At 36.7% G+C, this 14,714-nt stretch overlaps 1 protein-coding gene and 1 long non-coding RNA gene across 13 annotated transcripts in view; both read right to left on the bottom strand.

The window, feature by feature from the left end:
- SATB1 (SATB homeobox 1) overlaps positions 1-14,714 on the bottom strand; it is a 100,344-nt gene that overhangs the window by 18,923 nt on the left and 66,707 nt on the right. The window lies entirely within an intron of this gene.
- Positions 1,182-14,708, bottom strand: LOC116537359. The gene is made up of 2 exons (XR_004263088.1): positions 3,872-14,708; positions 1,182-3,543 (listed from the first exon to the last, which is right to left on the bottom strand). It is a non-coding gene; the product is annotated as an uncharacterized LOC116537359 (long non-coding RNA).

A 14,714-nucleotide genomic window follows, 5' to 3' on the forward strand; every position in this document is an offset into this window, starting at 1 on the left:
CCCTTTGGAACAGGTTGGCATTTGTGAGGGTAATACTGGGAGCTAATTAAAATGTGCTTCTGAATCCTTCTATCCTTTCACAGACAATTCCTGAGTGCCACCTATGTGCTAGTCACTGTGCAGACTAAGAGGAGATATGGGGACAAAACTTCTTGTCCAGTGAGGTAAGAACCACTTAAACTTCAGGTTTAAGTTGATACTAAAGGTATAGTTCAATTGGAAAAAATGTCTAATCTAAAAGCAAAAGCATTCTCTCACAAAGTCCACCAGGACTATACGTGGGCATGTGAATATCACAGAAAAGGTTATCTGTAAGGTTTCTGTTTTGGTGGTTGTTTTAAATGTCATCGCATTTTTGTTACCCTTGCTTACATGCTTTGGAGTGTAGGGCACTTGAAAAGCAAGCATACCAAAAAGCAATAAACGAAAAGCAAATGTTTCTCAGGTTAATTTGAGAATCCCTCAGCTCATGTGACAAAATACATATATATTTTTTTTCCTCTACAAAATTTATCTAATCATTGATCTCATCTCTTTTGTGCCATGGACCCTTCTGGGAGTCTGGTAAAGCCCATGGATGCCTTTTCAGACCAGTGTTTTCATGTGCCTGAAATAAAATACGTAAGATTACAAAGAAAACCAATTATACTGAAATACAGCTATCAAAAATGTGACACAGTAATATATATACTTCTTTATTAACACACTAAATAACAAGGTTTAGCAACAGATCTAATAACGACTGTAATTTTATAGTGATGGGCATAAACGATATTTTAAGATATCTAGAACAACATAATAGGATATAAAAATATTTTGTGATTTTTTTTAATGGCAACAAATTCACAGGTATTGCTACTGTGATCTGTTGCCTATATTGGTAACTGAATAAAATGCCAACTTTCAGTAAGAAGCAGTTAGAGAAAATAAAGTCATATTTCTTTTTCATCCAAGTTCATGGTTTCCTGGGGGAGAACATAGGCCACAGGTTAAGAACCCCTAAACGAGAGGCCCTTCCTCTTACCCCACACAGATGTGTGTGTGTGTATACATACAGAGCTATCAAATACATATGTACACACACACACACACGTACATATAGACACACTTCAAATACTGTTCCAGGACTATCTCATATAAGTTCCTAATATATTAGAAAATTTTAGTTATTTATGGATTTGTGAAACCAATTTCTTTTTTTTTTTTTGCCACTAAAGGACCATGCCTCCTAGAGATGGGTTAGAGAAAAACAGTCACTAGCACAGGGGTTCCTAGACTGTGTCCTTAGCAGTCTTGGGTTTCCATCAGAGGTGTTTCAGAAGTACCCTCATCGTGTATGTGCAGGGTAGGGGGTTGATGAGAAGGTCTCTGCCACCACCCAATCCTCAGGTCAATCGAAATGGAGAAAACTTTCAACTGATTTATATATGTCAGTTCATTAATTAAACAGGGGTTCTATAGCTGACAATTTCTTGGTTTACAACTGCACTAACACATATATACCTCACTGTTTTCCTGGTCCTGTTACAAACTCAGAGAATGGGTTTACAACTTCTGAATCAAGCATCTAAATTCTTACTGGGTTATTGACATCATATCATCCAAGTAACTTTAAAGGTATATAAGATTAGCAGAGTATCCTTGCAGAAATGTCTATCCGCCAGAACACCAACAAGTTTTTCCAAAGACACAGGGGTTTTCCAAATAGAGGGACATAGGTAGTAGGGCAGATACAGGATAGAGGCAGGATACAGAATGGAAGAGTGGCATGGGCATCTGATGTGTGGGTGGGTGGGGTAAGGGAGGGGAGTGGCTCTGCAAATGCTAGGAAACCAGCAGTGATCAATACCAGGGCCCTGCTGTGATCTCTGCTTCCTAAAGAGTACATGGCTATACAGTCTTTGCCTGTCTGACTAGCTGCCTTCTGCCTTGTCCTCCAGTCTAACAGAAGATCAAAGAAGGAAAAGAAAGTGAGTAGAAAAAGCGGTAAGGGGGGAGACAGGTAGAAAATAATTGAGCACATAACCATCTCATAACTTTATATTATATGTGGCTCAACACTAATTTACTCAGAAATACAAGCATAAACTTCTGCTTAGGTATTAGGCTTGATGGATAAGCCTTTCGTCCTTATGGTTATCCAGGGTCCAAGCTATTTAGTCTCTTTAATCAAAATACTAAAATAAAATCATTACCCATTAGGCTATTACCCTTCCCCCAATCTCCAAACATATAAGCAAAAATTAATTGCAAGCCAGGAAGAAAGAAGGTAATTTAGACAGTAACAGCTTGGCAAGGACTGAGCTAAATTTCCAAATAGCATTTGTCTGTTTGTGAATGTGTATTTTATTTACAACCTTCACTTCCTTGACCTTGTTGAGAGTAATTTATTTTTACCTAATCTGCATTTCGTTTAAACAACCAAATACTTCATCAATGAGCCAGTCAAGTAACACACATGACAAGTAGCACTCCTGTTGGTACCATAAGTAAAATGGGTAAACATTTAAAGGAGACATTTGGGGATGGACACATCTCAGCAGCTATTAAATGCTACAGGTGCCAATTTATAAACTTGCAAATACGGGTTTCAAGATATTCTCTCAAATGAGCTGTCACTCCCTGCTTCCTTTTCCTTTGCGTTTACTCCCTAATCTCTTCCAAATCTGTGATTTCTCATCAATCTATTAGTCTCACATTGCCGTTTTTTTTTTTTTTCTTTTTAATGTGCTATTGAAGTCTTTAATTGTCAGAAAAAGCTTCTATCAGTCAGTCAATTAAAACAAAAAGAGCAGCTAAGGGTAGATGTTCAGGCATTAATTGAAAAACAAAAAAAGAGACATATTTAAAGAGGAAACTCTTCAGCAACCTTCAAATCATACCAAGCTAGCAATCACCACCCTACTACATGTTAAACCAAGCTCATTCCCCAATGGAATTTAGCTCATCTCATAACCTATAATGTACTGACTCTGGTAGGTCCCTGCAGGACAAAAGAAAGAGTTCCCAGTCATCTATCAACAAGTCTCAGATGAAGAGTGTATCAATCATAAGCTCAACTCACACCATGTTACACGGAGTTCATATATTGGATTCCAACAATCAATTCTACCCATTATGTGCCATGAGTAAATAATCCTTCTTGGCTCTACACCCAAAAATATCACTTTGCCACCTACCCCCCAAACTAAGCCCTTCTATTATTCAAAATCTTACCTTATGTTTCCCAGACTAGAACACCTGTCAGGAGTGTCTTCAATCAAAATAGCTTCTTCAGTCACACTTGTGTACCTGTCTCAGTCACAAATACACAGACGTGGAACTTCAAGGGACATTAGATACAATATGACCCAACCTATTTTACTTTCCTGAAGAAGTAGTATCTCTGAGAGGTTAAATAGCTTCCCTGGGACTGCACAGCCGGTTTGCGGTGGAATCAGGACTACCACTCTTTGCAATTCCCAATGTTTTCCCTGAATGATGCAATTCATGTACAAATTGTCAGGCAAAACCTCGGCGAGTTTGCAAATTAGCTACTATTACCTTATTTCTTTTTTTTTTTAGGTTTTTTTTTTTTTTTTGAGACGGAGTTTCACTCATGTTACCCAGGCTGGAGTGCAATGGCGCGATCTCGGCTCACCGCAACCTCCGCCTCCTGGGTTCAGGCAATTCTCCTGCCTCAACCTCCTGAGTAGCTGGGATTACAGGCACGCACCACCATGCCCAGCTAATTTTTTGTATTTTTAGTAGAGACAGGGTTTCACCATGTTGACCAGGATGGTCTCGATCTCTTGACCTTGTGATCCACCCGCCTCGGCCTCCCAAAGTGCTGGGATTACAGGCTTGAGCCACCGCGCCCGGCCCCTATTACCTTATTTCTACATTATGTAGAAAATCAGGAGTCACGCCCTCTAATTCCTTTCAGTTTGGGCTACACTGCAAATGATATCAATGACTTCAACAAATGATGAAAAATGAAGACAGTGGGTCCAAAAGAAAATAACGAACAACATTAAAAGGAATCACTTTTCCTTCCTATACATTTTCATGAGGATTTGAGAGCACTGGACAAGAGCAATTGCAGAGTGACTGAGGATGGTGGATTGAGTTGAGGCAAGATAAAGTTTGTAATAGTTCTATTAACTCTTCATCTGTGACTTGTTAACAAATGAAAAATGTCTCCTTATTAGACAGGGACCTAGAAGGGTCCATAAAATATTATTTTCTTTGAAATGTGGGATTCTTGTAGTCTAATACAATTTAATGAAAAGATGTGCTCTTTGTACTCAAAGTATTGATCTTGAACTCCATATATACAATAGCATCCCTAAGAGCATCTTTTTTTCCCCTCTCTTCTCTGTTCCCTTTTCTATCAACAGGTATGCCAGGCAAAGAAATACAAATATACAAAAATGTTTGAGAACATGAAAAACTAAGGGATAATTTTTTATCTTGCAAGTGAAATCTTTCATTTGCAAAGACACAATTCAGGACTCCTTTTAACGGTGAGCTCCACCCAGGGATTGCAAAATATGATTCAACTTGCATGCTGGCTTATCCCTAACATACCTTCAAGTAGCTGTGCAAAAAATCTTCCGGGTTATTAAAGCAAAGGTATTAGCAATGAAACCACAGATTTACCTCCACTTTTCTTATTTCTTAAGACTCATCCCACACAACCATGCTTTGGAGAGCAAACCCCCTTCTGGGAATCCTAAAATACAAGTGACTACGGCAGGGATGGGTTTATCTCCCTGATTAGCAATGGGTATTTTTACTTCTGTGTTAAGAAGGACTCTGAGGTGGTATCTGTAGTTATTAGGAGAGTGTTGTGATATGGGGATTGCATTAAATTTTCTACAATAACTGCATCTTGTAAAATGACTAAAAAAGTAGACTAAGACTGGGGAAACAAATGACCTAAATTAACTATGTGAACTTTTTAGCAGCTTAGATGGAAGAAGAGTTCTAACTAAATGGCAAAGACAGTACTTTATTTTCCCTTTAAAGTAATATTTAGGCCAAAAGAAACTATGAGTAGAAAGAAAAAATATTAGATTTTAAAGCTGAAAGTCATCACGGATAAACACAAAACACATGGAAAATAGCCAGACTAAGTAGGAAGAAAGCTCCAGAGAAAAAGTAAGAAGCAAAGATCATACAAAGAAAAAAAAGAAACACGACATGAGGAAACTACTAAGCATGAGGGAAAATGAGTAAGAAAACAAAAAAAAAACCCACTATTCCTTGGAAAGTACACCTTCTCTCCAATAGATAACAGGAATCACCACCACCATTCTAGGAAACTTCCAAGCTAGGTTCATAACTGAAGTCATAAAAAAAAATAAAGATAAAAAGAAAAAGTGTATTTTTTTGGAGTTAAAGGATATTTAAGTAGGCTCTCTCTATGTTTTAAATATTCTCTAAAGTGGATTGTTGTGAGCTGGCTCCAGGAGGTATGATTCTAAAGCACCACTGATCCTATTTCTTCCTCCTCTCTTAGCCTTAGTTTTCCACCAGCTTATCTGCCTTCTTATGGCTCCAATTTTTTACAAGGGGATTCTTCTGAGACTGGTGATAACTTTAGCCTTAAACAGTTACCTACTGTGCCTGTATTTTGCCAGGTTACCTCCAATTTCTATAAAAACAGAATCCTCAGGGTTTCCAACTCTGCCTTTCAAATCAATTACACAAATCCGCAAATGTCTCTATGAAATAAAGTTCCTAATTGGGGTCATTTTGCTTTTCGATTGCCTGGTATCTGACTATAAAGCCTAAAGTTACAACTATGCATTAAAAACAAAACAAAACTTCTATATCCAATCTTAGAAATCCTTTTAGAATTTATGTTCAAATAAACAGTTTAACACTGAAAACACAGTAGGGCATAGAATCAAGGACCATTATGCACCCTACTCCCGAAAACAAAACAAAACAAACAAACAAAAAAAAAAACAGAAAAAAATGAAAAACCCAATACAGAACACAATCTTTTTCTCATTTGAATTTTGGTGAAAGTATAAAAATGGAATTTGATGAAGGTTTTTTGATAAAATAACCTGGAAAAAACTAGACAACTCCATTTTTCTAGACATAACTTCTTTTGATTGCATTTTATTTTTACTTAAGAACATCTTACACACACATACATACCCCAACCTTTTTTTTTTTTTTTTTAAAAAAAAAAAAGGGGGGCCTGAAATTTTAGTTACACCACATGTGGTTTTCATTTGTGAAAAATGAACAAGCTGTTTGTGGTTAAACTGTCTAATCGCCTGTTATCAATCTAGCACTGCATTCAAGATTTACAGGATACATCAGCTTCTGTGCCACATTAGCTGTAAGGGCGGGGGGTTGGGAGGAAAAAGGAGGAGGAGAGAGTTTATCCTGAGGAATAATATTTCCAATGCAGCCACACTCGCACTGCATCTGGTTGTGCTGGTAGCGGCAGTTAAATTGAAATATTTCACAGCGTGTGTCAGAAACATGCAGAATGGTAATTATGACAGATCTGATTAAGCCGGAGTGCCACAAGCTCCCTGGCCAGCGCCGGTTGTGCAGGTGTGACCTTGTGCGTGCCTGCGTGTGTAAATAAAATTAATTACAAGCGAGAGGGTGAAGGCTTCAGTGACATCACAAAGCGGAGAAACTCCCAAGGGGGAGACCTAATGGAATATTTTCCCTCAGTCTAATAATACAGTTCATATTGACTTGAGGTAATTAGTGGGATCATTAAAGCAGTTTTCCCGGCGTATTTGGCTGCCTGATCAGATTAGTGAAAATGTTCTTCAGAACAAGCCCTGTGTGGTCTGCCAGAGAGGAGGAAATAAAAAGCAACAAAGCATATTTTGGAATGATAAGCAGCGCTGGACTTTTACTATAGCAAAAAATCTCTACTTTTCTCTGGAGCCGACAGATCTAACTGTCTTGTCCATTTTAATTCTTCTATCCAACTTGTGTATTCTTATACACATTCTGAACTACTTCTTTCATTTCCCCTTTCCCTCTGTTAAATAAGACTGCTTTATCACTAAGAGCCATCCCCAACTCCCCAACAAATCTCTTCTAAACAAGGCAATTTTAAAATTGGGGAAAAGTATCTTAAATGACTGCTTTACTGTTAACTGACAATATGGGACAACTGAGAGAGGCCAAAAAGAAAACAAAAAAACAAGGAAAGAAATGCCTCTTAAGATTCACCTGTTAAATAAAAGATTCCTCTCTCATGTAACACGTAACAGATTTAAATATTTACTCGAATTTGGACCTCAGAATGGGTTTAACATAGGACGGAGTTGGGGCATGCATTCTTCCAGTTGAACAGAAAACAGAGGCCTCATCAAGAAAAGGGCCATTTGTTTGAAAATACTCTATTGAGCATGCTCTACCTTGCCACTGGAATATGCCAAGCACTGTCACAGATGGCAGGCTCTGACAGTTCCCATCCGTAGCGTCGATACTCGACAGTTCAGCACAAGATCAGTGACATTCTGTCTCATTAGAACCACGCTAATTATCACAGCTAGTTTCAGGGGAAACCATGTGTTGCAATGGTCAATTTGAAGGAGTCTGTGCATCAACAAACTGGTAATAAGGATCAGACACCTTATTATATGACAGCATGCTGCCTATGATCTGATTTACGGAATCAGAGGCACTGAGGCGGCCGAGGAGGCTGGCAGTTTATGAAACAGTGTGTTTAAACCCAATATCTGAAGCATCCTGGTTGAAAAGGGAATTGTTAAAAAAATATATACAAAGGCAACTGGAATCGTTGAATCCAAAATCAAAGGAGAATAGATTTTTCTATTAACATACAGCAAAGTAGATTAAGACTTAGAGAAAAAAACATCATCAATTCGACAATTGTATGTTGATTCCATAAATGGTTTGAAACTTCTATTTTTACATGTTATGTAGTTATAAATTATAGTTATACGTACACTAATCTTTAAAATATAGGTACATATTTTTAAATTGGTGATCTATGATTTGTGCCATTCTGCCAAGCAAATGGGTTACATATCAAGAAGCATAACAAGTATACTTAGAAAAATGAGTCATCTCTAAGGTTACTTTTTAAGATACATTGACACTCTTGGCAGGGCAGAAAATTTCTATGTTAGATTCATTTTACTGACATAAGTTCTTCCATCCCTCTCTTAGCACCTTTCATTGATGTGAAATTTTAATGGTACAGTTTCTTCCAGAGCTATTTTTCTATTGTCATTTTGCATAAATGCATTTTCATAGCTCATTCATTTCACAGGGTCTTTATTTTCATTTCTCATGTGAGGAAAAAAGAAGATAAAATAAAACCTACTTACATTATCAAAAACATAAAAGACAACTATTGAGACTTTTGAGAAAAAGCACTATCTTCTAACTTGGTAGATTGTTAAAGGATTATATCAGTGTTATAGTTGTGTAATAAGTTTAACTTAATGACACTCAGTTTTAAGACTAATTCCTGTTAGGAGTGAAAACTCGTTGGTTTGCTGTTTTTTGTAGACACCCGAACCTGTCCTGAAGAACTCACTCTTCAACTGCCAAAACTGAATATAGAAGAGCTTCCAAAAACAGAAAACATTATAAAATATTCTTAGTTTACCCTTTTCAGCTTACACTAACATTTTAGGATAAAAGGTGCTCTCAGATTAAAGCAGGCTCTATGAATAAATAGTTGGCTTAGCCATGCTTCAGAATATACATGCTGGATTGCTGTAAAGGAACCACTCTTGCAGCAACCTTCCTTTTATTTCCTCACATGATGAACCTCTTTAAAGCTGGCTCAATATTCACAAATTAATTCTCTTCAAATCTGTTCTAAAAATTTTCTTATGACATCTTCTAAAGATGGAGAAATGAGGCTTAATGAGTTATGTCTATATTTGTAACAGTTAAGTTTATTAAGTGGGTCGAAGAGAAAAATATATTTGACTTTCAGTTAATCAATTCTAAATTTATGGGGAAAAGGTGAACATTTTAAATTATTTCAAAGTAGCAACATGATAACCAAAGATCTTCTGTTCATTTTTTAAAAGTAGATAATGCCAAGTGTCAAGGGGATAAATCACCCCTTGGCAGGACTTTTTAGCCAAAAATATGATAGGTAAGCAACTGTTCTATTTAATAATTCTGGTCCGCATTGATCAAATCCTAGATATACTAAAACAAACATACTTATTTTTAGAAGCAGAAATCTGAAAACAATGCATATTCAGATTCACAAATTTAACCAGCTCTTTAAAAATCATATAACATACAATCATGTACCTTCAAACTATTAGATTATGTCAATATTTAAAGACATTAATTTTAAAAGTCCTGTTTGGCATTCAACTAGAAATATAAAGATAGGTCAACGTTTTAGAAAACTGAGCCCAATATTAATTCCTAAGATCAAGACATAAGAGATTTTTAGAAATGGCTACTAATATAAAACACCTTAAATAGGAGACTGATGAACTCCATCCACATCCTTCTTACTCAAGAATGGAGCGTAGGCACCTCCAAAGATGTGTGTTAAACTTAACACCGGCAGCCTGCTGAGATGCAGGGACCACACTCTGGGCCATTTTATGTCTCTTCTTGTTTTCCCCACAAATACTTCTCTTGCCTCTTCCTCTTCCAGGCAAATGGGTCCAGGGAAACCGAAGCTATATCCCCTTCAGGGTGTCCTCCACATTTAGATGGAGTACATGTAAAGGGGTAGTTCTCTTTTTAGAGAGTGACCAAAGAAAGCTTCATTTGCCCAAGGAAAGGGGCCCTTAGGCCACAATGTAAAGATCCCACAGACTGCTACGAAAAGGGTGTAGCACTGGGAATAACAGAAACCATGATTCTCAAATCTGCAGGCCTCCTGTGTGCCTTAAATAGGAGGCTACACAGGTGAACTGTTGGAGCAAAGTCTGTTACATGAACATTCCAAAAGAATTAATTAGCACAAAGTTACAAACTGAAGTGTAATTTAATTCTAGCAAAATAAAAGATGCCTGCACTAGCATGCTAGCATACAGAATGCAATGTCAATGGTTCCATGATTTTATTCCTGGATTTTGTCACTATAGATCTATTTTCAGCCCTATTTCTAGCCCCAATGATTTGTGACATACGTCTTACTTGCACTTAAGACATTCATTACGAGAATTTCCAAACATAAAGGTCAGAATGATGTTTTCGTTCACCTACAAAGCTAAGGAAAATGGAGGTATTCTTTTCCTTTCTTCCTTTTTTCCCTCTCTTTCATCCTAGGGGCCCTGAATCTCAATGACAAACAAAAGCGACTGAAAAGTAGATGAAAGAAAAGGCTTTAAATTATTTGGTCTCTTCTGCAAGTCATGCTATTTCAGCAGAGTCAGAAATGCTCTTTTTTTTACTATTAAAAAGCATACCTATTAATCAGCCAAAGTTTTAGCAGCCAGAAAGTACTACAACTCAGAGACTGCAAAATATTATATCAAAAGCATGTTAGTCAAATAGAATTTTCATCAGCTAGTTGCTTTGCCCAAAATAAATATGTTGTTCAATAGACCACTAGAGGAAATCATTTTCTAAGCACAAGTGATGATGCAGCATGGCTCTGTGAAAGCCCTTTACTCTCTTACTGCACTACTGTATCTGCAGGCTCCACCAATGCAAACATGAAAATCAATGTAACAATTCAGTGTACAAGGCAAGGCCTACGGTGCTGCTAATGTCCCCTTGCTGGACACACACCTTAAGTCTCAGGGCTCTCAAGGGGTTTGCTGTGGAATAAAATTAGATTCCAACATCTGCCACCATTAAGGAAAAAATTCCATTTCCATCTCCCATATGAAAACACTATAACCAATGAACAGTAACTGAACCTTGATACCGTAATGGTTATTACCCAAATCAACTATTTTTTTTTAAACAGTAAAATTAGCAAATTCTGGTCTCCTAATTATTTGAATGTTATCAGACTAAATGTTTGATAAAATTCCAATATGATTCACTTGGAAAAACTGCTGCTTATTTGAATACCCAGAATATAAAGTGTATTCATTTGTAGCTATTCACATTATGTTTAAAGCTTATCATCTTTTTAAAGTTTGCATTAGCCTGCTTTCCTAACCAAGCACAAAAAGTAGCCCACCTTCAGTTTTTACTTGCATATTTTATTCAGACATTTCTATCAGAGTTAAAAACAATTCCATATCTATTATTCATTGAGGAGACAATACATGTGAAATGGTGGAATCCACATGAGTTGGTTTCTTTTACTGAAAATACTTTGTGCATTAGTCACTGCAGAGCATGCTTTACCTTTTAAAATGGAAGGTATTTATGATACATAAATACATGATAAATAAATCTCTCATCCATTTGGAGGACTGAACCTCTTGCTTAGCACATTATAAAACGTTACCATTTGGGTATAGTAGCTATATAATTTAAAAGCTCTTTTCCATGCATTGTAGCATGTGACCGTCTATGTTAAAAAAAATCCTGGGTTCAAAAGTTAAAATTTCCCAATATTCTAGCACCAATGACACAGCATGGATCAGAGCTGGTTTCCTTTGACTCCTCCACCATGTACACCTACCTCCATTCGGTATGATAAAATCTGGATTCTGAAGGCTTTGTTTTGGTAAGAACCTTGTGTTCCATGAATGTCAATGAAGAAAGGAAAGCCCTCACTGTTTCTACTATCAATAAGTCCACTGTCCTTAATTCCTCTTCCCCAGAGCAGGGTATTACTTTAGTGTTGACGCTGCCCTGAACCCTGAAGACAGTCTAAAACAGGAGAAATGCAAAGAATTTGGATTTGGCTCTGTTATATTTATTAGTTAAGGAACTCTCGTGTGTAAAATGAAGAAAATAATAGCTCACAAGGTTACTAAATTAATGTAGATAATCTATAATACATTATAGGGTCTAGCACAAAAAACATAATGGTTAAGTCAACCCAGACAACCAGGGCAAGACACAGAAGCAGATGGAAGTAGATGAGCTAGACAGAAGTGACTCTGGTTCTTCCTGCTTCACACACCCTTTGTCTTGAGGGGCTGCTGCCTCATTCTGGCAAGCCCTGACACACGTATCTGAGGCCTAAATGTATATACTTTAGAAGCACAAAATTTTGACCATTATAAAAGTCAGTCTGATTTGAAGGTTGGTTTTTTTTTTGTTTGTTCGTTTTTGTTTTTCTGTTTCCTTCACAAAACATAGCATGAGAACAGAAGCTAAGCAAATGGCCACTTTTCCTGATTAAGTCAGGTTTCGTTTACTAGTGATTCACACAGGTTTTGGATTGTCTCAGTTTTTGAGCAATCACCTATCTTTGTACATATTTTCATCAACAGGGTAGTGCTAACATTAAACTGAACAACTAAGACAAAACTACAAAAATGCTCTATTAGGACCTTGGAATAAGTTAGAAGTTGAGAATAACTATCCAAGGGAATGAAGTTAATAGTTTGCTTGACTCCCATAGCCCACAGTTGGCCCCTTTAATTTTCTCTCAACCAGTAATGAATAACTAGCTAAAAGCTTTTGGAGTTTTGGAAAACACACCATCACAGAAGATGCCTGCAGTTGCTTACTGACATTGCTGAAATAGAGACCCACCAGGAGCTGTGTAGGACAGAGGACAAACAGCAGGGATGTTTAAAATGGATTAGAACATCACCTACATGACATTATCAGCCGATTGCTGCTACTGTCTAAACAGCTCCAAAATCAGTAACTCAGCCCAGGACTGGGAGAACCTGAGGTACCATTTAAAAGGATGAAGTCAAAGATAGCAAAGGATCTAAGAATCACAGGGAACAGAAAGAAAAATGGTGGCGGGGGTGGGGGTAGATTGAATTGAATGACAGGTGACAGACAACTAAATACGGTTATTAAAAAGTTTTAATATTAATTTTTGTTTTAATGCTAACCTCTATTATAATAATACATGTCTAGTTTCTCCATTTCGGAGATTTGGGGAAAGTGGGAATGCAGTCTGATTATCACTGATGATTGGACAGGTCAGAACAAAAATGCAGAATCAGAAAGAAAGGCAAGATAATATATATTTAAATATGAGATCCTCATCATAATTAGACTAAATAGCCAAAACAAAGATGTGTGGGGTGGGCAAGTAGGTGGGGGGGGAGGGTAAAGTGAGACCAGGACATTTCTCTTTAATGCGTAGTCTTGGCATGTAAATGAAGACATCTGAAGAAGCACACAGGTTTAAAGCGGCTCTAACATTCTATCATAATTAGAAACATTTCAAGAGCCCTGTAATTTCCAATCAAAATTACAGTAATTTCCGATATACAAGCCATGATTCATGACAGAATTTTACATTCCATGAGAGATTACGGTGGCCTGATGTATGACACGCTGAGTACAGCACTAACATAAACAATTCAGTTTAATGTTTAAACAGCACTTGATGTTTAGAATCTCACAATAAAAGAAACATATTATTGTAGAAATTATCACTTTGACAGTGATTGAAGGGTAGGCAGGCATGTGGCCTATAAAGCTATAATTTTTACAGTCCACAGCTTGAGTTTAATCATTTTTATATAACATTTCCAAGATATCCCTTAAGTATTTCATCAAGCCTATAACTTAAACAAGAACAACATTCTTCTAAAGGAAAACTCCTGTCAGGTAACACTATAAATGTCGATAGAGTAAAAGTTTAGGAAAATCTGAAAAGATACTATGTTACAAATATATCAATTATAAATACTCCCATAATTGTATATTTTATCAGAAGTTGACAACAGCCAGGCTGTTTTTTAAAAGAGGATTCATTAATTATAATGAAAATATACTTGTATAAAATTTCAAGTTGTTTAAATCTTACCTGGAGCCCCTATTTGCCTCTAAATCTCACCTTGATAGTGTTATCAAATCCTTTTTCAAAAGGGAAGAGAATTTAGTGTTCTTCTGGTCCTTTAAGAAGTATCTTTGGCTTTGGAGAAGGGTTTATAGGTAACTGTAAGTTTGTTCATGTAGATGATTCCACTTTTGATGAACACCAATTATTAATATATGACAATTATGCTGATAAAAGACTGTACTATCTATCCTTCTGTTATTTAATTTGGTAGAAGTTTACAACTTTTCCAATTCAAGTCTATTCAGCTGTAATTCATCAGAGTTGGACAACTTGTAATCAATCTGTGTGTCATGTAGACATCTATAGAAAATTAAAATCATTAATATGCAAAGGTGTGTGTGTGCGTGCCACTTTGTATTAGTAAGTGCACTTAATAGTTGCAGACAGCTGAACTTAGCGCTCACCACTATACCACCAATGCCACACTGGATGGCTGCACTGGAACAGAAGACACTGTGTAAAGTTCTGTAGTATTTTCATAGGAAAAAAAAGTCAAGATCATCTAAGCAATAATGAAATAATAGTGATTCCAATGATTTATTCTACAACAACATACCAAACTGAGAAACTTACTTTGCATTATGATATCCTTCTCAAAATAACTATTAACTGACTTGGATATTTACTATAAAATCCTTGGTCTGGGAAGGGGCTATTAGGAAAAACAAAACCAAGTGCCTATAACCTGAATTTGAACATTGTTTCATTTTAGAGCTCCGGAAATAATCCTAAACACAGAGGCTGCTCCGTGATGCAAGTTCATACTGAAAATACACATTCCTTTTAATGAAAATTCCACAGGCAACACAGATAAACATTCTCAATGCCTAACAGAGGCTCTTAC

The sequence above is a fragment of the Sapajus apella genome, unplaced genomic scaffold (genome assembly GCF_009761245.1).
Source record: "Sapajus apella isolate SASKATOON/1434 unplaced genomic scaffold, GSC_monkey_1.0 scaffold4, whole genome shotgun sequence".
NCBI lineage: Eukaryota > Metazoa > Chordata > Mammalia > Primates > Cebidae > Sapajus > Sapajus apella.